The sequence below is a fragment of the Mustela nigripes genome, chromosome 4 (assembly GCF_022355385.1).
Source record: "Mustela nigripes isolate SB6536 chromosome 4, MUSNIG.SB6536, whole genome shotgun sequence".
Taxonomy (NCBI): domain Eukaryota; kingdom Metazoa; phylum Chordata; class Mammalia; order Carnivora; family Mustelidae; genus Mustela; species Mustela nigripes.
The window spans coordinates 40638953-40665052 of NC_081560.1; the positions used below are offsets into that span (position 1 = coordinate 40638953).

Sequence of the window (26100 nt, forward strand, 5' to 3'; positions counted from 1 at the left end):
CTGGGTGGTGGAGGTCATGTGGACAGAGCTGAGATAGATGGCCAGAGTTGGGTTTGGGTGCGAGACAGGATGAACATAAGTGAGAATTCCTATCTGAGCTCACAGGGGCAAAAAGAGATAAAATGGAAAATCAGGATTCAGATTTCTGAAGGGACAAATTCAACACCAAGACCACTGTGCTAGAGTGGAGCACTTGGAGGTAGAGGAGAATGGGGTTTGGGCTGGGAGTCCTTTTAGAATAAAGGAGGCTCAGAGTTACTGTTGCTTATGAGACTGTAGGTATGTGACAGATGGATAGTTCACTTGGCTTCAAGAGCCGGAGATGTGCAAAGCCCCCTCTGAAGCTTGCTGTGTGTTATTGATGGTCTGAGGGCACCGGGTTTGTAGAGAGGCCTTCAGGAAGGAGAAGTTCTTGAAATTCATCATGATGGGACGGAGAATAATTCCTTTCCTTCTAATGTAAGCCAGAGTCATAACCTTCTTTGACATTTGCCATCTTCAGTCAGTCTTTGTAGAGTTGAAGCCTTCCACAGGCACACAGGTAAGATTACCACCATCCAAGTCCCCTCTGGTGTCTGACCGGGCCATGTAGCCATTTATTGCTCAGTGGCGGCCCCTGCTGTTAAGGAGAAAGATAGCACATCCAGAGTCCGTCATTAACTCTGGTACCTGTAACTAGGCGATTTTGGTGCAAACAGGAGAGGAGCCAGGGGCCAGGTAAATGGACTCACGACATCCCCAGGGAGATACCTCTCTCACCCGTGTTCAGCGTGCCTTGTGAGCTGCTAGCGCAAGAGAAGGAGCTGAGCCTAAAGGTTTGGGGCTTAAAAATCTTTTACAAGCTTCTCTGTTCAATCGCTTCGTTACAGAGATTTGCTGGGAACCATCACAGTGCCCTCTGAGAAATGCCAGTGCAAACTTTTCTTTGGGGGCTTTCAGGACTCTCAGGTGACAGATATCTTAAAAGATAACGCCCTCACTCTTGAAGTTAATTTACAATACATTTTCATTAGGGGTGGAGGCGCAGTGTCGATGTTTGTTTACATTCTGGACAGGAATCCCAGTATAGATTCTTCCGTAGGCGTCCCGCTGGGTCGCCCTCCTGTGTGCATGCATCTCTGGGCGCGCGTGTGCTGCATGTAGGAAATAAGGCAGTTATATGCCATTTGTGGGCAAAAAACTGCATGGGAAGAGAAGAAGAGAGAACGCAAACTCACTATCACATAAAAGTAGGGAGAGGGGGAGAGAGGAGATTGCCGTTGATTATGGGTCTGGCAGCAGATGTTCTACACGAATCCAACTCGCTGCAGCCAGTCTGTTTCCATGGCAACAGAATCAGTAATTATTGAGCCCAGGCGCTCCCCCCCTTCCTCCCAACAAGGTGGAGGCTGATGAATATGAACTATCTCCAGCCCATCACCAGCTCTTTCTTTTTCTCCTTCTTCCTCTTTCTCTCTCTCTTTTTAAAGTTCTTTATAACAAAAGTGGAGGTATTGAACGCCGAGAAGAGGAGCTCTGTGTTTATTGATGAAAGAGCATAGGGCACAATATTGAAATGAAGTGGTTATTTTTCTCTTGTGATACTATAAGAGAAAAGCTCTTCCTAGAAAAGCCGATGATCTCTGAAGATGCTAAATAAATGAGCAGGAGTTTCCCTGAAATGGAGGCTCCCTTTGATTGGCTGATCTTTCTGCGATTCCTGCCAATCGGAGCACCCCTGGGCTCGAGCTCCATAAACATAAGCAAAGCTACATGCTTATTCTTCTGGACTCGAAGTGTGTGCCATTCAAAGGTGTGTGGCAGGTCTCCATTCACATGGCTCGACTGGAAACCTGTTTTGTGAACAAGCTTACTCGGGAACCATCCGGTATTCCAGCACATTGTTCTTCTGGGGGACGGCTCTAAGTCATCTGGTGGCGGCAGCAGCTTAGCAGCAGTCTTTGTAGTTGGGAAGGATGGACTTACGGGAGCTTGGTGAGTAAACCTGAGTCTTACACATCTGTCCGCCGGTATCCGCAGCCGGCGCTAAAATGCAGCTTTGTCCTATTGTCTGCCGAGAAAACTATGAATTGCAACGAGCACATGGAAGAGCGGGCATTCTGGGGTTCCTGTGATGTGTGAGCTTCTGTATTCCAAAGGCTGCATGCATTGCTTGGGTAGGATCAGATTTGTAATTGTATTATACCAGAACACTGGCTTGTCTAGTTAGGATTAGGAGGAGGAGTGGAGTTGTGCTTTATCTGCCTGGGTATAGATCCATTTCTGAAGAACATGCTTTTAAAACTAAATTAGTGAGAATCATCCTGTGCATTGCTGGGAAGAGGGAGAAAGGTGCAGGCACAGAGCTGAACATTAAGCAGCTTGACTGTGTTGCCGGTGTTTGCATTGTGAAGAGAGATGTTGTTACGATGGTCTGTCAAACACTTCTTCAGACCCCCAAGCACAGAAGGGGGCATCTGTTTGGTGTGCACTGCTGCTCTCGGCTTGGAAAGTGTGCAACCGAGCTAGGTCATGCCCCTGACTTCTGTCATGAAACCAGTCTCTAAATCAAAATATGTTCTCTCTCTTTTTAAAAATTAATTGCAAAGATGAGCTGAAGTACAGTCAGAGAGATTTTAGCTGCCAAAAACCATGCTTCCAAATGACTCTGTTTTGCATCCTTTTCAGCCCCTGAAAACCAGACAGGGTTTGCAAAGTTATATTCAAGGATTGGCTCTTCTCCAGGGAAGGGCTGCTCTGAGCTATTGCTTTCCTCCCTGGGGTTTAATTTTCTGACACTGGTGATGAAATTCTTGATTTCTTTGGGTAGAAGCAGGAAAAAAGAAGAAGGCACTGCTGTAAACAGGCAATGGAGAGACAACATGGGGAAGGAAAAACTCTCTGCCTTTAGAGACCCTTCTAGCTGCAAACTTAAAAATATATGTGGCAAGAAAGAACTCAAGCACTGGGTAGGATTCCAGGGGGACTATAATCTTTCTGAACATGGGGAGGAGAAGCATTGCTTTCGGCGTGGGTGTGGGGAGCGGGGGCTGAACTTGGGGCTTCCATCTCTGCATAAGAACCTCTCCCCAGCATCTCTGCGGGTTTTGAGGCTTCATCACTGTTACTTTTTTTTTTTTAATGTAATTCCCCATCTCATGTGCCAGGAACACTGACAGCATACTGCATGTCTTCTATTTACAGTTCACTTGGGTGCAAACAACAGAGGGAAAGAGAGAGGAAAGCCTTATCATCTGGTTCAGAAATACTTGCATGTGAAATAGTTGAACATGGGAAATCTTCCCGGCTAGTCCTTTATAACAATATCCTTTTGACAGAAGAGAGTGTTGTAGGTCTTCACGTGGCTGTAAAAGGGGATTTGCTGTGTCCTAAATGGGATCTCTGGTGGGTGAGTAAAGAAACAAAAGAGCTAGGAAGGTTTCTCCTGGAGAAGACCTGAAAGCAGGGCGAGGGGGGTTGGAAGAGACCTGACCTGCTCTTCGGACCTGATGCCATGGGAAGAGATAGACAAGTTTCCTCCCTGTGGGTGACAGCATGGGGAACCCGGTCACTTGGCCAGGTCAGTGACCTGTCATGTTAGCTGAAGACTCCTCTAAAAATAGAGACTGTCTTCTGATCCCAAGAGGCTCAAGATGGTGTGCCAAATTGAGAATTCCCCCTGATCGGAGGCAAGTGTGTGCAGGGGGACTCAACCGATTACATCTCACTCCTAGGCACACCTTGACCCACACCCAGTTTTGAGGAAGTCTGGTTTTTAAGTGGACGTGCATTAAATGACGTCATTTCATTAGAATGACCCTCCCTCCTCTTTCGGTCTCTTCTCTCCCCCATTCGCGTCACTGCCATGAGTGAGGCACTGGCACCTGTTGGCAAGAATGAGAGAAGAAACAGCCTTTTATGGAAGGACTAAAAATGTTTAAAAAAAAATTAAGGGTAGTTACTAACCTATTTTTGGATCATGAAAGTCTTAAGAATTTGCAAGCTGTGAAACTCTCCCCTGGCCCTAAGAAAATCCATGAATGCATGATCACATTATAACTCTGATGACAGCCCACATTTCAGGGTCATGTAGGATTTCTGTCCCAGGTAAAAAGCCAAGAATTTATTATACCCTCAAGTTTCTTATCTCCTTTTTGCAAAGGGCTCGTTAAATACTGCCCGGCCCTGTGCCAGTCAACTTCTGACTCAAGTGGTGGCTTCAGTCCTTGAATGAGGTCCTGCATGTTCTCACTGAGGGCTGGAACGAAGACGTCTTGGGAACAGTTCTAGAATGTGGTGGTTTTTCACTTCTCAGCTTGTGGTGTTGGTGAAACTAGGATCACAGGACTTGAAAGGAACATGCTCCTTCAGCTATCAGAACAGCTACCTGTTCAGTCCTGAAGTAGAAGGCTTCTTCCTTCTGCCTCTGCATGGTGTTTGTGGGATGTGGGACGTATTAGAGGCTCATATGGAAAGGTAAAGAAAAATGAATTCCCTCAGATTTTCACGTGACTGTCAGAGTTGCCTGAGAGGTCACAGTGAATATGAGTATGTTAAATCCAATCTCTGAAGTTCAGCACTGAGAATTGGAATGATAGAATCCATGTCCCCTAGCAATTGGATTGCAATCAGTTACAATGGGAAAAGCTAACCTGCCCTGAGCATTTGCAGTGTGGCAAGCACTATCCAGTATGTCTGGAGATGTAGTAAATCACTGAAGCTTTAAAACAGCCCCAACAGGATGGCTTTTATACCTGCTTTCTAAATGAAGAGATCAAGTCACCGAAACGTCAAGGAACTTGCCCATGTCTACCAAACCAGGACGTTGCAAGTGGTTTGTGTTTTCACACATGTTGACTTACCTGTTTGCTGCATCCCTGGATGGAAGGAGAGCGAACGGACAGGGGAAGGAGGTCTCCTCCCCTCTCAGCCCACCTGGCTGAACCAGACCATGGGGAATTGGATTCAACCATCATTGTGATAATCAAAGTCAAATTAGAAAGGCCTTTTCGGGTGGTTGGGTGAATAGTTTACAGTGTCATTTAGGAAAAGATGTTGGAGTTAAGTAAAACGTCGTTACCAAAATGCCCCATTTGTTTATCCCCTTGTGTTACTGTATGATATGCCACCTTGTTCCGAGGAGTGTTTCTTTGACTGATAGGCTCTAGGTCAGTTTCCGCATAAGACGGGCTCCTCCTGGGCCATCTGTGGGAGGTGGAAGGTCATCAGATCCATGGCTGCCCTTTGCTCGATTCACAGTTGCTGTAGCAACAGTGAGGCCCCTGAAAAACCAGGAACAACAGTGCCTTCAGTCTGGGGGCGTGCGTGACCCTCAGTGGTCGTGGGAGTCACCAAGGCCACCATGCTTTCTAAAGATCCTGCAAATAGACCCAGCTCAGAGAGAGATTCCACATAGTGGTGGAGGATGTACATGGATGAAGCAGCTGAAGACTCAGATTAGACCTGAAAATCGTTGAATGTGACACAGTTTTCAAACCACGTCAGTCAGAGTTGGGGGCGTTGACGGGACTGGGGAAATGTGGAGCAGGGTCAGTGGGTGAGTGAGTCCTCCACTCCCATTTCTATCTGTTTTATAAACTGACATTTAACTAATGACAAATGGAGGGGAAGGAGTTAGGCCACTAGACAGAGAAAGAAAAACTATTGATGTCCTTGAAATTTCCAGCTTGACATATAAAGAAATAGCAGACCAGAATGTACAAGCCAGATTGCATTCAACAGAAAAAGAATCTGTAGGGGTCTCAGTAGCAGGTTTTAAAAATGTGGGTTATTTGCTATGCATGCCTAATATTATGCACTTTCTACTATTACACTAGGTATGTGAATGTGTAAAAGACAATTTCAATAGCTATTCAAAAAAAATAATGTCCTACAGGGATAATATAGCCGATCTCTTTCTAGAACAAAACTGTCTAGTGGAAATACAATGCAAGTTCTGTGTGTAATTTCCATTTTTTTTAGTAATCACATGTAAAAAGTAAAAAAAAGAAAAAGCAGGCCTATAAATGTTAATAATATATATATTTAACCCAGTATGCCCCAAATATTTTAGCATGCAACTGCAAAATTATTAACAAAAATATTTATATTCAATTTTTTTATGTTAAGTCTTTGAAATCCAACACGTAATTTACACTGACAGCACAACTGAATTTGGATACTGAATTTTCACAGGAAATCTGTTTTTAGATTTCATAAAATTTATAGTTAAAAAGGTAGATTCACGGACCCAACTTCTTCCAAACATACACAAAAGTTTTTCAATAACTGAAGTATCAATTTTTAAATATAGATTAGCTAAAGTTAAATAGAATTTGTAACTCACTTGCATAGTCATACTAGCCACGTATTTCAAGGTTTCCATAGCCACGTGTGGTTAGTGACTAGTCTACTAGACCGGGCAGTGCTGGGCTCTAAAGAGCTCTCCTGCTCTACCAGGCCAGTGACTTCTTTTTTTTTTTTTTTAAAGATTTTATTTATTTATTTATTAGGCCAGTGACTTCTATCTCATCATCATGCTATAGCTCCTTCCTCTCTTCCTCTGTGAAGTACCTAGAAGACTTGCCCTGGCAACAGAGAGATTAACAGAACATTAGTATTCACAAACTTGTTTACTTTTGCCCTTAACCATTGTACATGCAACACTCAACATGTAGAAAATCTTGGTTTTTCCATTAGTCTGCTTGGCATAGAGGAATGTGAAGGTGTACCATTTCCTATTGCAGAAAGTCAACATTCACCATCTGTGGCATGTTTCTGTCCACAGATATGGTGGCCCCACCGCTCACCACACGTTGGGCCGCCACCTTCAACACAGTATGTTCAGGACACGTGGGTTTAGTTTTAATAATAGGCTAAGCAAACCTTGATTGAGAGGGTAAGTCTGCTGCAAACAGATAATTTGTTATGAAGACAAGTATAAATTGAGGCTAAGGGATGATTTAATTGCTGTCATCTTACTCAATTCTGCAAATTTTGTTTAGCTGGAAAATATTGACTAAGTAGTTCTTACAGTTAATTTGGTCTTAAAATCCTTACCTTCAACATCATATGTTATTCTATTTATTCACTCCCCCAAGGTTTTTTCTTTTTAATGTAAAACCAATTATGAAAATGTAATCAACCTTTTCAGGAAGCTAGATCCAAATCATGCTGCAAAGCCTTCTTACAGGCATCCGGGCCCAGCCTCCTAGAGATGTCCTGACATTGACATTCGCAGCCAGATCTGCAAGTAGAAGGATATAGCTCGCTCTGCGTTTGGTCTGCTTAAATCTTTGGTTAATAAAGAGATCTTTTAGAAATCTCACAAAACATTGAGAAAGGGAGGGAAAAAATCCCTACAGTTCAATACCATCCTTAATACCAGGGACACCTTCCGGTCCAGCTATACCCATTTCCTGCACGTTGGACAGAATTCCCAAGGAATAGGCCTTGTGCACGTAAGCACTCAGAAATGTTCGCTGGATTGGGTTGTGTGGCCTCTTGGCAACTTGTTTCTTTTCATGGCAGGATTTTATCATCTTTCCTGAGGCAACACTGGCAGACCAAGTAAATTAAACCAGAAGCAGGGTTGAAGCTAAGAGTGAGATGATTTGTTTTGTGAATCCGCTGTTTGGCCACACCCAAGACTATCATGAGTGGAAGGAGGTGCTGTGGGATTTCAGTGAGCACAGAGACACCGGGAAATAGCTATTACATAAGTGAAATTAGCATCACAATAATTATCTTTGAATTGCCACAGGATTTTGAAGTCCACTGATATGCTAACGAGTTTCAAACCATCTGTGACATTCTAGAAATCCAGGACTAGAAAAGTACTCATCTAGATGACAGAGCAGTAATCTAGAACCTAAGGCTTTGACTTCCTGTCTATAGTTTTGCAACTGAATTCTGTAAATCATTTAAACCTTCTGCTCCACAGCACCTACACACAGGTATAGAGAGAAGTTAAGACTTGATGAGTTCCAAGGTCAAGATTGCAAACCATCTGTTCTCTAGGGCTCATGTTGCATCGACCATAGCAATCTTTCCCACTGTTCCTAGATGGAACTTCAGAATCCCTCTTAACACAGCACCAAGGCAGCCACTACCAACCAATCAGAACTGGCTTACAGCTGAAACTGATTTTTCATCCCTCTCCTATGTCTTTTTCTCAGCTCTGTGCATTGTGCAAGACTTTGAAAAGGAAACACACAGGGAATTATCCTCATTATGCAGGGTTTCAGGAATAAGGGAATGTCAGTCCTTTACTCATCTTCTTGCTCAGCTGTTCCAGGGAGGTGTTGCCATCTGACAAGGAGGGCTGCAGCCTGGCACTTTGGGAGCTCACTTTTCCTTTCCTTTAAGCTATAAGTGATGAGAGACCTGTCAAGGAGAGCAGTTCACTGGCATCATTCCCAGACCTGGAAGCATAATGAAATAAAGTTTCATTCTGACTTGGTTGGAATTTTTATAGCTGAACATTTGAGATAGCATCTGGGGCAGTTCTAACATCTATTCGCCTGGTTGGAAGGAAGCACCCATCAGCTAATGGAACTCGGGCCTTCATACTGGCAGCCCATACTGACAGACTTGACCTTTGGGCAGATCATTTCTAATTGGAGCCAGCCAGGCCATGGGTCCTAGCACCTGTGATGGAACTCACTCATGTCTGACGGTCCAGCAATGTGAAATATGCATTACAGATGTTCTATCATATACAAAGAATGGTATCAAAGTAGGAACTGGTCTGAAAGCCCCCCATACTGATACTGAGTGTCAGTCCAGACTACTTAATGTTAAGGGCTCAATCCAAGCCTGGGGCTCTGGGATGCTATGTTGGTACGATCCATTAGCATTCTTCCTAGTACCCACACCCTTCCAGCTTTAGAGAACAGAGGGGGTCAGTGGACAGAAGCTCCCACTCTGGATTCCATAAGCCAGGTTCAAACTTCACTGCAAAGCATACCTAAGAAACTTTGCAAAGACCACCAAATAGGAGATCCTTCTGTCCTCCTGAAAATTTCTTGAGGTCTAGGTAGATGACTACTTAAACCCTCTGAACCTTAGTTCTCTCATCTGTAAAAATGGAAGTAAAGGTGAATATCTCACAAGGCTGTTGGTGAATGGAAATTAAATTATGGAGTCTGTGTAAGTGATGAGAGCACCATAATGCTCTGTGCAAGGAGACAATAGTACAATTATATTCCATGAGTAGAAGCCATTTATTTTTTGTTGTCTCAGAGAATGTCTAGCTCAACTCTTTGGCTATGGAAGGTTCTCTAACTGGACAGCTAGAGTGCTAGGCGGGCACATGCTGTCTGCTCTCAGATCACTCTCCTAAACCCTCAGAGATTATCCCAGCCCTGCTAGCATCAGAGGCCACCCAGAGGGAAAAGGACACCACCCTTAGAACAAAGAGCCTGGAGTGAAGCCCCAGGTTAGCTACCAGTAACATTTAGGTCTTGCCATATTGCCTCTCCAATCTTTAGTAACTTTTTTTCCTCATGTACAAAATATAGAGAATATCTAACCCATCAGATACATAGAAATGTTCAGAGAACAAACAACATATCCCATGTGCTCTGTGGATTGTACATAAGGTAATATATAAGGTATTACTGTTACTACTTCATATCCAGTATCTCTTAACAATTCAACCTTGTTTACAGAGAAGAAATCACTGGAAATATGTTTTTGGAGCAAGAGTCAGAAGCTCCAGGATAGTGATGTATGCTTTCCTGATTTTGGAGGCCAGTTAAGATCAAACGATATTGTGCTTCTTGGCAGATGCCTTGGGGCATTCAGGAAGGCTGTGACCTATCGTAAATAACTGGTGGCTTTTATATTGGTTAAATGAAAGATGTTCTTGGTCTCTGCATATGGCCCGTAAGTCTGTCTGGATTGCCAAGTTTTAGCCATCCTGCCCCAACTCACTCTCTCTTCTTCATGAAGACATAATAAACCTTTGGAAAATATATATATTTTTGGTTCTTCCATATGCAGGTTCCCAGGTACTTCTTGGTAGCTTTCTTCTCTCCTCCATCCTCCTAAGCATGCATTGTATGCCCCTGAATTACTATTCTGTCAAGAAAGGAGAATGGGTGATGTCTTTGTTTGTTAATCTGGTTATTTATTTACCATAAACCTCTCACATCCCAGATATTAAAGAATCCTGAGTCCTGGGATGGCAAATAGATTCTGTCTGGTGACAACTTAGGTACTCTGGTGGAGGCTGCTTAGGGCCTACTTCTGGGCCCAGTGGGCCCTTGGGTGGGGAGGGAAGGGTTGCCATGTGCAGTTACCTTATTACAGGTGAAGGAAGTGAGACTCAGAGAAATTAATGGACTTGTTAATATGTCTCTTGACAAGGGACAATGTTTACATTTCCTTGCTGTCTCAATTCAGTCAACAACCACTATTTGCTGAATGCTTGCTCCGTATTCTAGGACTGGGTATTATCTAGGAACAAAAATAATCTGTGAACGTCTGTGGATTAACCTGCGTGGAAGTTTGTTTTTCATGCAATCATTAACCTCAAAGTTGTCCAGAATTGAGAGACTATGATAACAAAATTCCCAACCAACCAATTATTTATGTAAGTTGATCTTTGAAGAACACAGGTTTGAATGCACTTATAGGTGGATTTTACAGTATGGTACTATAAATGTATTTTCTCTTCCTTATGATTTTCTTAATGACAATTTCTTTTCTCCAGGTTACTTATTTTAAGAATACAGTATATAATGCATATAACACATGAACCATGTATTGATCGACTATGTTATTGGTAAGACTTCTGATCAACAGTAGGCTGTTGGTAGTTAAGTATTGGGGAAGTAAAAATTACATGCAGCTCTTCAACTGTATTAGTATGTCTAAACCCCACACAGTTCAGGGGTCAGCTGTATTCAAATTCATTTGTATATTCACTTACGTATTCATTTTCCCGTCCGTTTACATAAAGAATAAAGATCCACTTTTTAAAAGTTGGGCTTTTGTAAGAGTTCTTTCAAAACAACTTGAAAGTTATTGATAAAAACAAACTGGCCAATAACTGCCCTTGATTTTTGCCTTTGTTCCCCGTGGTCTGTTACTTAATATGGCCTTGCTGGCACAGAGGTGAAAATGAACAATGAAGAAAAACTGAAGAAAAACTCCACTATCCTACTTTTTGCAAAGCAGCCTAGAAATGTAACATAGATGAACCAAAAATATTCACTTTACCAAAGGCTTCTAAACTGTTAGAATTGTCAAGGAAGAAAGAATTTGCAATGATGGTGATAGAGAGCTATTGCAATTCCACTTCCCCTGGGGAGAGGTATGAGTAGCAAGGGATGGGGAAAATCTCTTAGCGCTCTGAGCACTGTAGTAATCGCGCCAAGGATGTGTGGCACTGTCTCTCTCTCCCGTCCCTGGTGTAGTTAAGAATCTCACTCCATCACTGACTTCAAGGCCAGAGTAATGTCAGAAATGCTTGCCTGGTGGTTATAAGAATTATGCCCTCTAGGTGCTAGGCACTTTACATAGGTATAGGTCCTTTTAATGGAATTTCCCAAGCTGTGTTTTTTTTTTTTTAATTATTCTTCTTAATATAGCTGTTATTTTAAAATTACTACATGCAGTGGTCTGTCAAGACACAATGTTGTGGGTTTTTTTTTTCCCTGCTTTTATTGCGAACTAATGGAGATACATCACTGTAAGTTCAAGGCATACAACATGATTGTGTGATTTACACATGAGCAGTGATGACCACAGTAGGTTCAGTTAACATCCATCTTCTCATATAGATACAATAAAAAGAAAAGAAAAAATTTTTCCTTGGATGAGAACACTTAGGATCTACTTTCTTAACTTTCCTATATACCACACAGCAGGGCTGTGTTCACCATGTTATACAACACATTCCTAGTATGGACTTACAACCAGAAGTTTGTACCTTTGGACCACACTCTTCCAGTTCCCCTTCCCCCCACCTCCCGCCTCTGGTAACCCCTAATCTGATCTCTTATTTTTTTATGAGTTTGGTATTGAGTTCGTGGTGGCTTGTTTATTTAGATGCCACATATAAGGGAGATCATACACTATTTGTATTTCTCTGACTTCTCTCACTTAGCACAACACCTCCAAGGTCCATCCATGTTAGCACAAATGTTACCACAAATGGTAGAATTTCCTCCCCTTTTGTATGGCTCAATAATATTCATTGCTTCTGTGTACCATACCTCTTAGGATACAGGTTTTTATCAAAGAGCATATCCCCCTATACTCACAGGACAGAGAGTGGGACTCAAGGGAGACTTTAGCACCAATTCTCTTTCCCCGTCCTTTATGCTAATACATTTCATTGCAGCTTCAAGAGCAATGTTAAAAGGCATTAGATCCCTTTTTCACAGATCAGGAAACAGATGTAGAGAGTTAGCTCATTATCCTTCCTGTAAGTGGCAGAATGGGATTGAAATCCAGGTCTGATTCCCATGCCTGGGTTTCTTTTCCCAATGTTTAGTGCTTTCATTTCAGCCTCACTCCCTGCACATTGATTTATAACTAATGCATTAGAAGAGTAGTCTTCAGTCTGGGGTGCTCATGCCCTGAAGCGATGTAAAGACTTCTCAAAGGAAAAGCAGGCATGCATAGTTTTAAGGTGATCCATTTCCACTTTTCTCAATTTCCACTTGTGCCTTAAAACCCATCTTGAGGGGTGCCTGGGTGGCTCATTGGGTTAAAGCCTCTGCCTTCGGCTCAGGTCATGATCTCAGGGTCCTGGGATCGAGCCTCGCATCGGGCTCTCTGCTCAGCAGGGAGCCTGCTTCCTCCTCTTTCTCTGCCTGCCTCTCTGCCTACTTGTGATCTCTCTGTCAAATAAATAAATAAAATCTTTAAAAAAAAAAAAAACCATCTTGAGAGGGTGCCTGTGACCCCCCCCCCTCCAGCAGCCTGCTCTCTCTTGACAAAGGAAAGGCCCCCTCTCACCCTCATCAGGTCTCACAATACTGTGCGGCCCAAACCATGGAAACCTTCTCTAAGAGCCCCGAGGGGCATGTGACCGGTCCTTCAAATAAAGATCCATCAATGGGTTCCCATCTTAATAAGAGATGGAGTCCCAATGAAATATTTCTCTTGAGTTTAATAACCATCAACATTTGTCATATATTTGTTCCAATTACTTTATATTAATGATGGCACCATTAAACTGAATGAGGAAGACTATTTTTATAATAGCCTCCTGTTCACAGAAAATGTATTTCACATTAGATTTTAGTATATAGATGTTTTTGTTTCAGAGAAGTGTAATAGTATGATTCATGATTGACTTTGAAGCATACAATTCTATCATGCTAAAATTCTGTATGAGTAGCATTGGGCTAGAATGGGAACAATGGGAAGTGGAATGGGCATTTGAGTTCTGAGACAGGGTGGCAGGCAGGAACCCATGGGCCAAATCTAGCCCCCTGCTATCCTTGTACATAAAATGTGCTGGGACCTAGCCATGCCTATTCATCTACATGCTGTTTAAGACCGCTTTCATGCTATAGTGACATCGTTGAGTAGCTACGACAGAGACTGCTTGGAAAGCCTAAAATAGTATTTGGCCTTTTACCTGGAAAGTTTGTAGACCTGTTATTAAAGGAGAAAAATGATGTAAAATTCCCAACTCTTAAAAAAGAGCTTATTCATATATTTTTAAATGAGTAATTAAGGGTGTAAAATCCCTATTGTATGTGTACCCAAGGATACATTTAAAAGAGTGATGTAACAGTTTTTTCTACCAATATTATAATACCCTGAAAATTATGTTCTTTGCAACTATTTCAACTGTGATGAAAAATTTCAACCATCAACTTGAAAAATGTGTACATAGAGAGTATACATAGACTTTTTTTTTTCAAAATAGGAAGACCACTGCCCTTGAAGACAGGATCAGGCATGTGACTTTCCATAGTTTAAGTTTAAGGAGATTGTCTCTTTTTCATGGAGCAAATTGAGCCCCATATGAGTACCTCAACCCTCAATCAAGCTCTTCTCCCACAACCTTGATGGGTAGCTGATGGAAATGTTGGTCTCTAGCAGGACAGGGTCAAAGAGTGACCTTGTAAATGGCTGGGCTCAGTCTTAGAGATCAGAAAAATCCTTCACAAGCCCCTACGTTGGCCCTTGTGTTGGTCAGCTAGCGGAAAGAAAGAAAGCTGTGCCCTTCCAGGAAGTAGAAGGCTGGGCTTTTTAGGATGTCCCTGCAGAACTGAGGGGAGCCTGTGCTGTCCTCAGGCTGCATGGATGGTGGATTGTACCACACAGGTGGAGTTTACACCTGCCTAGTAACCTTGATTCATGTTTTGGGTTGAATTCTGTCTTCCTCCAAAAACCAGAGGCTGTTCTTAATCATCACTACTTTAGAATATGACCTTGTTTGGAGACAGGGTCTTTACGAAGCTTAGCAAGTTAAAATGAAATCTTTAGAAGAGGCCCTAATCTGCCTTTGTCCCTATAAAAAGGAGAACTTTGGACACAGGAATAGAAATGCATTGAGATAAGACCATGAAAAGACACAGGGAGAAGATGGCCACCTACCAGCCAAGAGAGAACTGGGACAAATCCCTCTAAAGGAGGAACCAACCCCTTGTACCTTGGGTTCAGACCCGAGTTTCTGACCTCCAACACCAGGAGGCAGTAAGTTTCTGTTGTTTAAGCCACCCAGTCTATGGTACTTGGTACTTCTGACAGTAGCCCTCACAAAAAATACGGTGGCCTGAAAAGCACAGGTTCTTTTAATGGCCTTCCCAAAGCCCAGTGATTTTTATGTTTAGCTGTGTTTTGAAATTACTACATGACATGGTCCATCAGAGCACAAGTTGTTACCAGAATGCATTTAACAACAGAGGACCAGAACCAGAGACACCCCTAGTCTCCCTCCTTCCCCCTAGAGCAGTGCAGAAGAGCAGTTAAGATAAAAACTTCTGGAGCCAGAGCCCTCGGGTTTAAATTTTAGTAGCCATGTGACTTTGGGGCATGAATGGCATCACTTGTTAAACTGAGGAATAACAGCACCTGCCTTGTTAGGTTATTGCGAGGATCAGCTGGGTTCTTAACATTAAAACTCAGTTCTTGGCACATAGTAAGTGCTCAACAGTCAAATGTTCATTGTATTATTGAGGGACCAAAAAGAACAACCTCTGCCTAAGACCACTTCAGAACCCATGAATCACCCAGCAAGTACTACCCACGTGTCCCCTGAAATTCTCAAAGATTTGTTCATGAAATTGCCATATCAATGTTAGAAGGGCTTTCCCCCTGCCCCAAATCTAGGATTGTCTTTTCTCTTGTTTTATCCTGTCTTTTTCTTGCAAAGCCTAATATTTGAGAATAGCTATCATGCCTTATTAACCCTTGAAAAAGTATCTGCTCCAGCACCACTTGGCAATGAGATTTCATCAGTCACTTGAGATTATGGATTAACTCACTGATCTTTTTACCCTTCGAGCTAATTAGCCTTTGGACAAATACAGCTAGTCACAGAAGCAATGCACAGCTGACCAAACACATTTCAAAGAGCAAATTTGGTAGGTAAATAATGCCAAGCTCAGATCTCTCAGTAATATTGCTTTTCTGAGTCACTGGAATTTTGATGATCTTTCCTTCCCAGCTAGAGTCGGTAGTGAGGTGTTTACAACCCTTTGAAGCAAAAGGGACAATGTGACTAATTAAACCAGCTAACTACTCCCTACTTCAGTTTCTGCCAACCCCATTTAAGATGATTCTTTCTCTCATGTTTTCTACTAACTGGCCCAGTTTGACTTTAAATGACTGAACATATCCTTAGGGACCCTTGTTTGAGAGACAAGGGAGACCTTCCTAGATCCCCAGCTGAAATGTAATTTTACTCAATTTAATTTAATTACCACTACCTGCCAAGACTTTCTCACACCTCCATAAAGCACCTTAAAACAGTTCATGCCTCACCTTGGTGCTAAGGCCTGTTAAGTACTTGTAGATAATTATCACATCCTCTTAGACAATGTTTGGTGAAACTCAATATATTTAGACCTTTCATTCTGTGCTAAAGAAGAACTCTCCAAGGAGACTTTTCCAAGCTCCTCTTAGTTTAAATTATTCTTACATTATAATAGGTACAACCTCACCAGTGAGTTGCAGGGAGTTTCAAGGGATAGTCTCTCTCTGGGGCCAGCCAGCCCCTTGGTAAGGGCAGCTGGGATGGTATGCCCATCCTGGTGTCCATTCCATTGGGCAGGCTCCAGGCCCATCCTCTGATGTCCCCTTGCATGGGCATCCATGATCTTCTGAGTGGCCACTGGTTCTTTCTGACCCCATAGGTCAGAGTTCTGGAGAAAGAGGGATTCCAGATTGAAGGACAGCTCTGACATTGCACAACCACATACCTACTCATTTGGGTTTGATTTTTGTTCATGCATTGAAGAAAACAAAACAGCAAATTGTTTAAAGATTTTATTTATTTATTTGATAGAGATCACAAGTAGGCGGGTGGTGGGGGGGTGGGGCGGAGCAGGCTCCCTGCTGAACAGAGAGCCTGATGTGGAGCTCGATCCCAGGACCCTGAGACCATGACCTGAAACGAAGGCAGAGGCTTTAAACCACTGAGCCACCCAGGCACCCCAGAAAACAGCAAATGTTTTAACTCTTATTTCAGAAGAGCGGAGGTGTGGTTGCTTTGCACTGGCACCAGCATTCATTGACAAAGAGCATTTGTCAAGGGAATACTCAGGGCCTAGCCCCGTGCCTTGGTAAATAGGAGGAATCCAAAGACAGAATAATCTAGATCTTGCTCTCAGGGATCTTCAAAAACAGTGAAAAGCTTGCAAGACAGTAAATCATACTACACAGCGTTATCTAGTTAATTAGAGAATTGTAAGCTTCAAGGGAAGTCAGTCCTAGGCCACTATTCTGTAACTAGTTGATCTGAAAAAAATATCCCATGGTGAAGAGCACCATATGTTACACTTGCGTGGGCTTTCCCAAACCAAGATATCGTGTCTGATACCAAGTGGCATCTGTCTAAACGAATTATGATAATACAAGTTTATTATACAGAATGAACTGTATATGTATTTGATGAGGAAAAATGACCAAGAAATTATTTCTCAGTGAACAAAGGAAGTTAGTAGGAAAATATACAGCATGTAATCCAAGGGTTTGTGTGTGTGTGTATGTGTGTGTGTGTGTGTGTGTTTATGTTTTGGTGTATGAATAGATTTGTGTGGTTTGCATATATATAGGAAAATGAATAAGAAATGAAAAAGACAATGAATAACTCTGGAGAACAAAGCTGGGGAACCCAGAAGAAGATTTTCATTTTTAATATGATAGTCTTCTGTATATATTTTTACTATAAATTTTAAATTTGTATTTATTTTTAATTTAATCATCAAAAATGGATTCTTTAAAAAATAGAAATCTTGATAAAATAATAATAAAAATTAAAATGCCATACAGTATTATCAATACCAGAAAGTGTGTGTATTCTTGACTTTAATTACTGGAGATATACAGTTTAGAGTTTGTTTTGGAACTGCTTAGAGCAGTGATTCTCATCCTTTGGTGATTCCTACCTGTTGATTCTTTTAAAATTGAAAAACCCAGCCCATAACACCAGCTTTATAAACCAGAATTGCAAGTGAGGCTTATTTAAGTTTTTAAAAACACCACCACCCATCCTGTCACCACCAGCTTCCTTCGGTGGTTCCAGTGGGCCCCAGGTGAAGGCACAGGACTAGAGAGGAGATGGAACATGACAGAAACTATCCATTGTGACCATGAACCTACTAGGTTACACCCGTGAAGAGATAAAGGTCTTAAATTGGATTGAGAAACGATATAAATCATGTTCTCACAAAACAGCCTCCTAAGCAAATGAGAGAAAAAAGACTGAAAAGCAAAAATTCAGCACATAAATGGGGAAAAAAATAAGAATGACAATATGGACATCAGAGAAGAGTTAAGCCAAAAAGCTTAACATGGGAAGAAGAATTATTTTGTACAGATAACTGCCAAACTGACATTAAACCACCCTTTCATTCTTTCTAATGAATCTGTGTTCACATGTTCACAACACAGCAGTATCATCAAAATGAAAAGAAAAAACTAGAAATACAAGAAGAAATGGACAAAAATACAGCTTTGAGAAAGCATCATTGTATTATTGTTATATTTCAAATAGCATGAGAACATTTTAATAATATAATTAATAAGTCAACCAATAGGTACTTATTGAGTTGGTATCTTCCACTGGAAGTATGCCTTCTTTTCTAAGGATCCATGGAACTCTTTAAAAATATGTCACTTACATGGCCGAAAGTCCTTAGTACATTCCTAAAGAAATAGGCTTCTCAGTAACTACTGAATCAAAACAGAAATCAAAGCTACTGTAGGAGGCTGTTTAGAAAATGGTGACCATGAAAACATGCTGTGACAAAACTTACACGATACAGCCAAAGTTGTCCTTAGGAGAACCCGAAAATTATTCTTTTAAAATTACTATTTTTATGGAAAGAATGAAAATAAATGAACCAGGGTTTTAACTCACATTATAAAATGAAAGAGCAAAAAAGGCAAGAGGAAAGATATAATAAAGATAATAAACTAGAAAAGAGAGAAATAACAGAATCTTAAAGTAAATCCAAGAACTACTTCTATTAAATAACAAATAGCCAGTGACAATTTTGCCAAAGAAAATATGAGGAAATGCAAATTAACAAGTTTATAATTGAAAATGATATTGGAACAGGCATGGAGATGACTAAAATATTGTTAATGAGTACTGGGGATGGCAATATGCCAATAAATAGGTAAAGCTCAGTTAGCACGTATACACACACATGCGCGCGCGCGTGTGTGCAAAATAATTATAGACTACTAGGTGTGCATGTATTTGGGGCAAAATACACAAATTGCTAGCAGAGCAAATTCTGTGACTTGTTGGTTGAGACATATATTTGTGTGATCTTTCTGAAAATGGCAGTGTGTATCCAAAACTGAAAAATTCATATGATCCTTGACCCCCTTACTTGAAATCAACTCATTTATCATAAGGAAATCAGAAATGTGGGAAAATATTCTTTGATAGGAGACCGAGTTTAAGAAGACTGATATCGTGGGAGTGTGCCCATGATTACTCTTTGTGTGGGAAAATACAGAAATAGAGTGATTTCATCTAGAAAAAAAAATGTCATTATGAACTGAGAGGATTCTGGACTGCGCCACAGTGTTAACATTCCTTTTTTTTTTTTTTTTTTTTTTTTTTTGAGTGTAGGGAGTACAAGTGATCTTTTTCTTCTTCTATGTATTTTTGGGCATCTTCCAAACATCTCTCAATGAGATTGCAATCCTTTGTAACTAGACCATAAAATTACTAAAGTAAAAGGAGAAATTTTAATATAAAATTATAGAAAAACATTTCACCAGAGAAGGACGTACAAAAGCATGACGTGTATGTAAGCCTATCAAGACTGAGAGTGCCACGAAACCTTCTAATGTCCACGCAGTAGTTTGTAGACGCTCCGTTCCCTTGCAGGGCACACAGGTGAGAGAGGTGGAGGGAGAAGGTACTAGCGAGGACATGTTCTTCCCCAAACCTGAGGTCTTGGGTGCTACCATGATTCTGAGGGTGCAGGACAGCACCCTCCCTTTACCAGAAATGTAAAGTTTGGTCAACACTCCCCCTAGTGGCAATTTAGCAAATCTCCTAAAATTCCTTACCCAAGAGCCAGGGGCTGAAAACGGATGCCAGCCAGCTAACACTTATTTGAGGCGCTTGTTAATGAGACATATATGTTGCTGGACACCTCAAGGGTGTGGCTCAGAAATATGTATTCCTTTTTTTAACAGGCATCCCAAGCGATTAAAATATTCAAGTGTGGAATCTATTGACCTGGATCATACATTGCTGAATGTTGTAGAAAAGAGGCAATGTGAGAAGTCATTCTTGTGATCTAACTTACTATTAATTTCCAAAAAAGAAGGGAGGCCAGAGGTGTCTGTATTAGTTTCCTCTAGTGGACACTTGTGAGCACACTGGTTGCTACTTTTTTTTTATTTCTTAGGTTATCTACAAATGTATGGGAGTGTAAATTAGAAACAAGTGAGTTATACCTGGTCATTTTGCTTTAGGATTCTCTGTTCCTATTTCTCAACATCCTCCATACCTTAGATTTTCTTTCCAGGTTCTAGACAGCCAGCCCATTTGGAACAGCTCGCCGATTTAATCAACATGCTGCTTATCATGGTTTCCAGATGGTTAATGGGTCTCTTAAATAAAACTGGCCCTAATTCTAACTGGTGTTTCTATTCTGGTCCCTTTTGTAGAATAATTTGTTTCGTGGCCAAAGTTTCTTTTCAGTATTTCTCTGTAGTCATTGGTGACCCCCTTTTGCCACTTCTTTGTTCAAAACTGTCAAATGGCACAAATTGAATTCACTCATGTTAATCACACATGTGGGGAAGAGGAAAGTGTTCATATTAATATCCACATGCTACCCAAATCATTTATCATTTACATATAAAATTTTAGAGAATAGGTTTCTCATCATTATTAATCGAGAGAGGAAAGAGCCTTCTTATGGAACCACAGCCCAATGGTTCCCATTGCTGCTTCTGCTTTGAGAAGGAGTGTTCTTGTCCTAGGAAACAGCATTATTTGGGGAGCAGTTTACATGTATCGACTTCTCAGGAGTCCTACTTGAAACACCTGTGTTCTTACTATTCAGTGCTACACAAAGGATTCCAAATATAAATAACCTTTGAGCTGACCCATAGATTTAGGTCCAATTCCCACTTTACAAACGGTTTCCAAAGTATACAGTGGAATTGTACAAAAGTGACATTAAAAATCATGTTGGCAGAATGCCATGATGGCATGGCTTCTGCAATAACGAATGTCTGAAAGGAGGCAAGATAATGTAAGATTTGAATGGGGTTGCATTCTGAAAGGAAGGCAGCCAGAGGTCCTGAGAATTAATGGAGGAACTGCAGAAAAAAAAATATGACTCTATTACACCAAGCACTTTCCTCTTTTTCTTTCTATTGCCTGACTGAGATGATTTGGCGAAGTTTAAAAATAAATGAGCTGTATTCATTTTTCCCTCAGAGCTTTGCTTTGAAGGCATTCCATAAGGGGGAAAAAAAAAAAAAAGACAAACCAACACAGGCAATACAGGAGGGGATGGAGACAAGGAAATGTAAGCATTCTTTCCAGCAGTATCTGTTTAATAGCTTAGGACTCCTTATGTGGGGAGATATGCAGGCAAATGTAGTGCTTCCAAGAGGTGGTAATGATCTACTAGGTAATGCAGAGGAAATGCTGTTTTGAATGGGCTTCAGCGGCATTTGAGCCTTTTCACTCTTGTCTATACACTGTACATACAGTGACTAGGATTAGGTTTCTTCTAGCAACTCGATGGCCGTTTTCAGTGCTAACCAGAGGCCGGATTCTTCTGCAGGCATATCATTGATGTTGATCATTGCTTTTCACATTTTTATTTTAGCTGCAGAACCTCATTTTCAACAGAGTGGACCCTTACCTATAAAGCACATGAAAGTACAAACCTGTGCTGGAAACCAGGTTGCGCATCTCGGAAGTTCTGCCCCTTCAACCCCCAGCCCCCCTCACCCCAACCTTTTCTTCCGGGGCCATCCCCCTGTCTCCCTGTGGCAGAGCTTGAAAGTAGTCTTCTGGGAGAAAGAGCATGATTTCTTCCCTATAACCTGGAGGGGGTGGGGAATGCCTTTAATTATTCATTCATTCTTTGATAGGACAAATATTTATTCAGTGCCCCCCCCTTCACCCCCAAGCCATGCCCTCTTCTAGGCACTGGAGATGGAGCAGTGATGGGGACGACCAACAGCAGCTCTAATGGAGGCAGCAAGGGTGACCCCCGGCAACCAGGACGTGTTGGGTGCTATGAGGAAAATAAAGAAGGAGGCATAGGGAGAAAGGGGCTCCAGTGAGGAAGCTAACCGGGAGAGGGGTACTGTCTGTCCAGGAAACCAGGGTGTTGAGAAAGAACAGCCATAGCCAGACCTTGGGGGTATTTTAGACAAAGAAAGCTTCTGAAATCCCTGAGGCAGGGGTATTCCAGTCACACTGGATGTCACAGCTGGGATAGGGGAGTGTTAGCGGCTGTGGCAGAGGTCAGAGGTAGGCAAGCTCCTTTATGAAGTTAGGTCTAGTAGGTCATGATGGAGAGTCCCCATTTTACTTTTTATTTTAAATTCATTGTCAATCATGGGTTGATTATTTAGTATTAAAGTACTTGTGAGTTAGATCTTTATATTTAAAAAAATAAGTAATTAATTTTTAGAAAGAGAAAGAGAGAGCAAGTGAGCATTGGGGGAGGGGCAGAGGGAGAGGGAGAAAAAGAATCTTGAGCAAGCTCTGCGCTGAGCATAGAGCCTGACCCAGGGCTCCATCTCACAACCCTGAGATCTTGACCTGAGCCAAAATCAAGAGTTATTTGATCAACTGCCTGAGCCACCCAGGTGCCCCTTAACTCTTTATATTTTTATTCCACTGACTTCCAAGAGGCCTTTGAGGGACTTCATATATCTGATGCCTATACACCAGTTCCTTCGAATAAAAGCTCAAAACCAGGTGGAGGGGGAATGAAGCCATAGATAGTGAGATTAAGAATGAAAAATGGAGGGGCGCCTGGGTGGCTCAGTGGGTTAAAGCCTCTGCCTTTGGCTCAGGTCATGATCCCAGTGCCCTGGGATCGAGTCCCCACATCAGGCTCTCTGCTCTGCGGGGAGCCTGCTTCCTCCTCTCTCTTTGCCTGTCTCTCTGCCTACTTGTGATCTCTGTCTGTCAAATAAATAAATAAAATATTAAAAAAAAAAGAATGAAAAATGTGGTTCTGCATTCCATCAGAGCCAGGGTTTAAAAAAGGGGGGAAAGGAAGAAAATGATGGCTTCTGTAATTCTGATTAGTTAAAAAGGGAAGGTGTCTATTCTTAAGGGAATAAGCTTTAAAAAATAAATTCTAAACATAATGTATTCTGTTGGGCCTTATACAAGAAACATCAATAATTCTCTTTATGAATATTGAATACCTAATACATGCAAACTGTTGACACTCTGGGGGATATAAACCTTAATCAGACATAAATTCTGCCTTCCAGGAGCTTACAGTTTAAAACGGTCTATATAAATGTACGCAAATTACTATGTCAGAAGGCAGGAGTTATAAATATTCGTTTTCAGAGTCCCTAGAAAGGGGCATAATACGTATCCCAGTAAAGAAGCGCGTCTCTGGAATCATTCAGTGTTAGGAGAGAGACTCAAAGTGGCCAGTCAGGTTTATGGCTTTGCCATAGTTCAAGGATCTCCTGCACAGGGCCCAGGGGCCGCCAGCTGGGCTGGTGTCCGTAGGCTGTCTTCCCCGGCCCTCTCTTGTGAGCACGGGCAGGAGCTGGTGCTCATTCAGAACACAGAGGGCCCTTTGTCATGGACTTGGGAGGCAAGCGCTCTGCTTTGCTAATTTAGAGACATCCCTACTTTGGATAGCATCTGCGTAGGTGACAAATTGGCTTTGTCATGAAAATGGAGTTAAGTTAGGGACTGTGAGCAACAGAAAACAAAATGCGTATAATCCATCTATCCAGAGAAATCCTCTGTGGATATTCTGGTCCGTGTCCTTTCATATATTTCTCTGTGAATGTGGATGGGGAGAGAATCACACTGTCTAAACGATTCTGGGACCCCCTTTTCTTACCTCCTTAAACCTTAAGACACGCAGTCAGTGGTATCATTGCTAATCGCCACATGGCACTCTGGTGTATGATTGTATCCTAATTAACCGATTTCCTAGAGTTGAGACACAAATTGTCCCCAGCTTTTTGCCACTACAATCAATGCTGGAATGAACATTCTTTTAAAATACATTTTCCCACACGTTTCCAGTTTTCTGGAATACTTTTCATTCCAAAGGTGGAGAGAACAGTGGCTGTTGGTACCTATCCTTGTTTTAACTGAGCTACACAAATACCCAAAGCTTCTGCTTTAGACCCTTCTGCTCAACTATGGACAACGCTAATCTGTCCTTTTCACGGAAGGAAAGAGGCATTCAAGGCACCGAACAGGTCCCTGAATTTTAGATCCTCATTTGTTTCTCCTTTCTTCCGCCTTGAACCTCACTAATCACTCTAAATCAGTAACCTAACCTGGAGCATGGACAGCATCCTCTCAGCCCCCAAATTCCTTAAGTTCTGCCTCTAAAAAAGGATCCTGATGGCACCCTCCTCCAGCTTAGGCCATGACTGCTGACTTCCTGGATCCCCATAGAATTTCCTTACATACTCTTCTCTTCTTGGGTTTGGCTCACCCTTTACTCTGTCTTTCGTACTTCACTTTAATGTAAATCTGATGATGCCAGTGCTCCGCCTTCCACATAAAATTCAAACCCTATGGCACAGCATACAAGCCTCTACTTCTGGACCAAGTCACCTGGGACAAATCCTAAGAATCTGTGTGTCTTAAATTTCCCCCTGTGATTTCACTACAAGCAGCCTGGCCCTTCCCGGGGTCCCGAGGTGGGTGCTGAGGAAGCACTGGTCTGCTTGGAACCCATTCTAGAGCAGAGGCCAGCTACCACTAGAAGTAGCTCTCAGCTACAGTTTAAAATGATCCAGCACACCGTGATTTCGTTAGGAAAAATTTCAAAAGCATTCCACCCAAGAGCAACATGTTTGCAAGTATAGATTATAAAATCATTTCCATTTAGGAATCCTAATTTAATTACATGACAATTTTAAGCTATGAAAGTTTTTCTGCTGAGTCAGGATTTTCTACTCTAAGATAATGCAAAGCAGGTAGTTGAAAGTAAAGACTGGCCCCAGAGACTACTATGTGCTTGGCTGCGTCAAGTTCTGAGCATTAAGTATTGTTCTGTGGGACAAAGGGCCAACAGGGTATCTTGTTAAAAATCTTACTAAAGCACTGTGTTAAACTTTTTCTTTTCAATTAAGACATTCAAATTTTAGGTTCCTTAGAAAAATACTTAAAAGCCATTAGATTCTTTGTATATCTTATAGGAAAGGGTATTCATACCATCAAATTGTTAAAAAAGAAAAGAAAAAGCAATTTTTGAGAAGGCCTATGTTTCTTTGGGATTAATGGTGAAGTTGTTAAAGAGAAACTACATTTATGAAACTCAAGATAGTACTACAATAATAACAGTTTATTTGATCTAATTTCTTACTGATCCTTAAGGAGTCTGGTGGACTGAAATCCCTAATTTTCATAGCAGGTGATGTGAACACCCATTATTATATAGTCATTAATATCATTACTATTACTCCTGAAAGTTAGAGAGTTGGGATTTAAAACAATTTTGGTTACTTTTCTGTCTTCTCCACTAAGATGTAATTTTTACAAAGACACAGTCATTGTCTGGTTCACACTGTGTCCCCAGCTTCTGGTTCATGGTAGGCATCTGTTGAATTATGACTGCACGCCATGGAAGGAAGATTTGTGTAGGGTCCTCCTCTGAGGACTTATCAAGTCCTTATCCAGCCCCTTATCCAGAGACACAAGTAGAGAGAGAAATTTGATTCTTGACCCAATGGAAGTTCATAATAGTAGAAAATACTTTTTCTTCAAATCCATCTGATTTGCCAAACCGTTGTCATGCTGTGTACATTGCAGCCTGATTCTGAATATGAAATGTACTTGTCTTCTTTCATATCTATCCTACCTTATCACCCTTGTGGCACATTATTAATATATATATTCCAAAGTTGTCATCGATGTGTATGTTATTTGTATATGTACGTGGTAGAGGCAGTTGCCTTGCATCCCATCTCCTGGTCTCTAGATATGTCAAGAGATTAGAAATGGTTTTCAAAACCCTAGGGAAGAAATTGCAGGAGGCATCAAGCTCAATGATCTATATCAGTGTTATTCAAAATGCTGGTCAGTGAGCTCTTTGTAACTGATTTGCAGCAGGATGAAGAGCTTGTGCTCAAATGCCCATCAGTGATGTCATTACGCACACTGTTTAGTCCAGTTCATATCCTTTTCCTGATGAGACTTTCTCAATGAAGGAAGCAGGGTGTTGAATCACATTCTCATACAAGCTCTGTATCTTGCTCTGGACT

At 41.6% G+C, this 26100-nt stretch overlaps 1 protein-coding gene across 8 annotated transcripts in view; it reads left to right on the top strand.

The window, feature by feature from the left end:
* The window catches only part of ELMO1 (engulfment and cell motility 1), a 521901-nt gene that overhangs the window by 387994 nt on the left and 107807 nt on the right, over positions 1-26100 (top strand). The window contains exon 1 of one of the 8 annotated variants that reach the window (XM_059396571.1): positions 1752-1974. The exons of the other annotated variants lie outside the window; for them this stretch is intronic. The gene's annotated coding sequence lies outside the window, so the exon portion shown is untranslated. Of the gene's footprint in view, positions 1-1751; positions 1975-26100 lie in introns of those variants that run through there. 8 annotated transcript variants of the gene reach the window in all.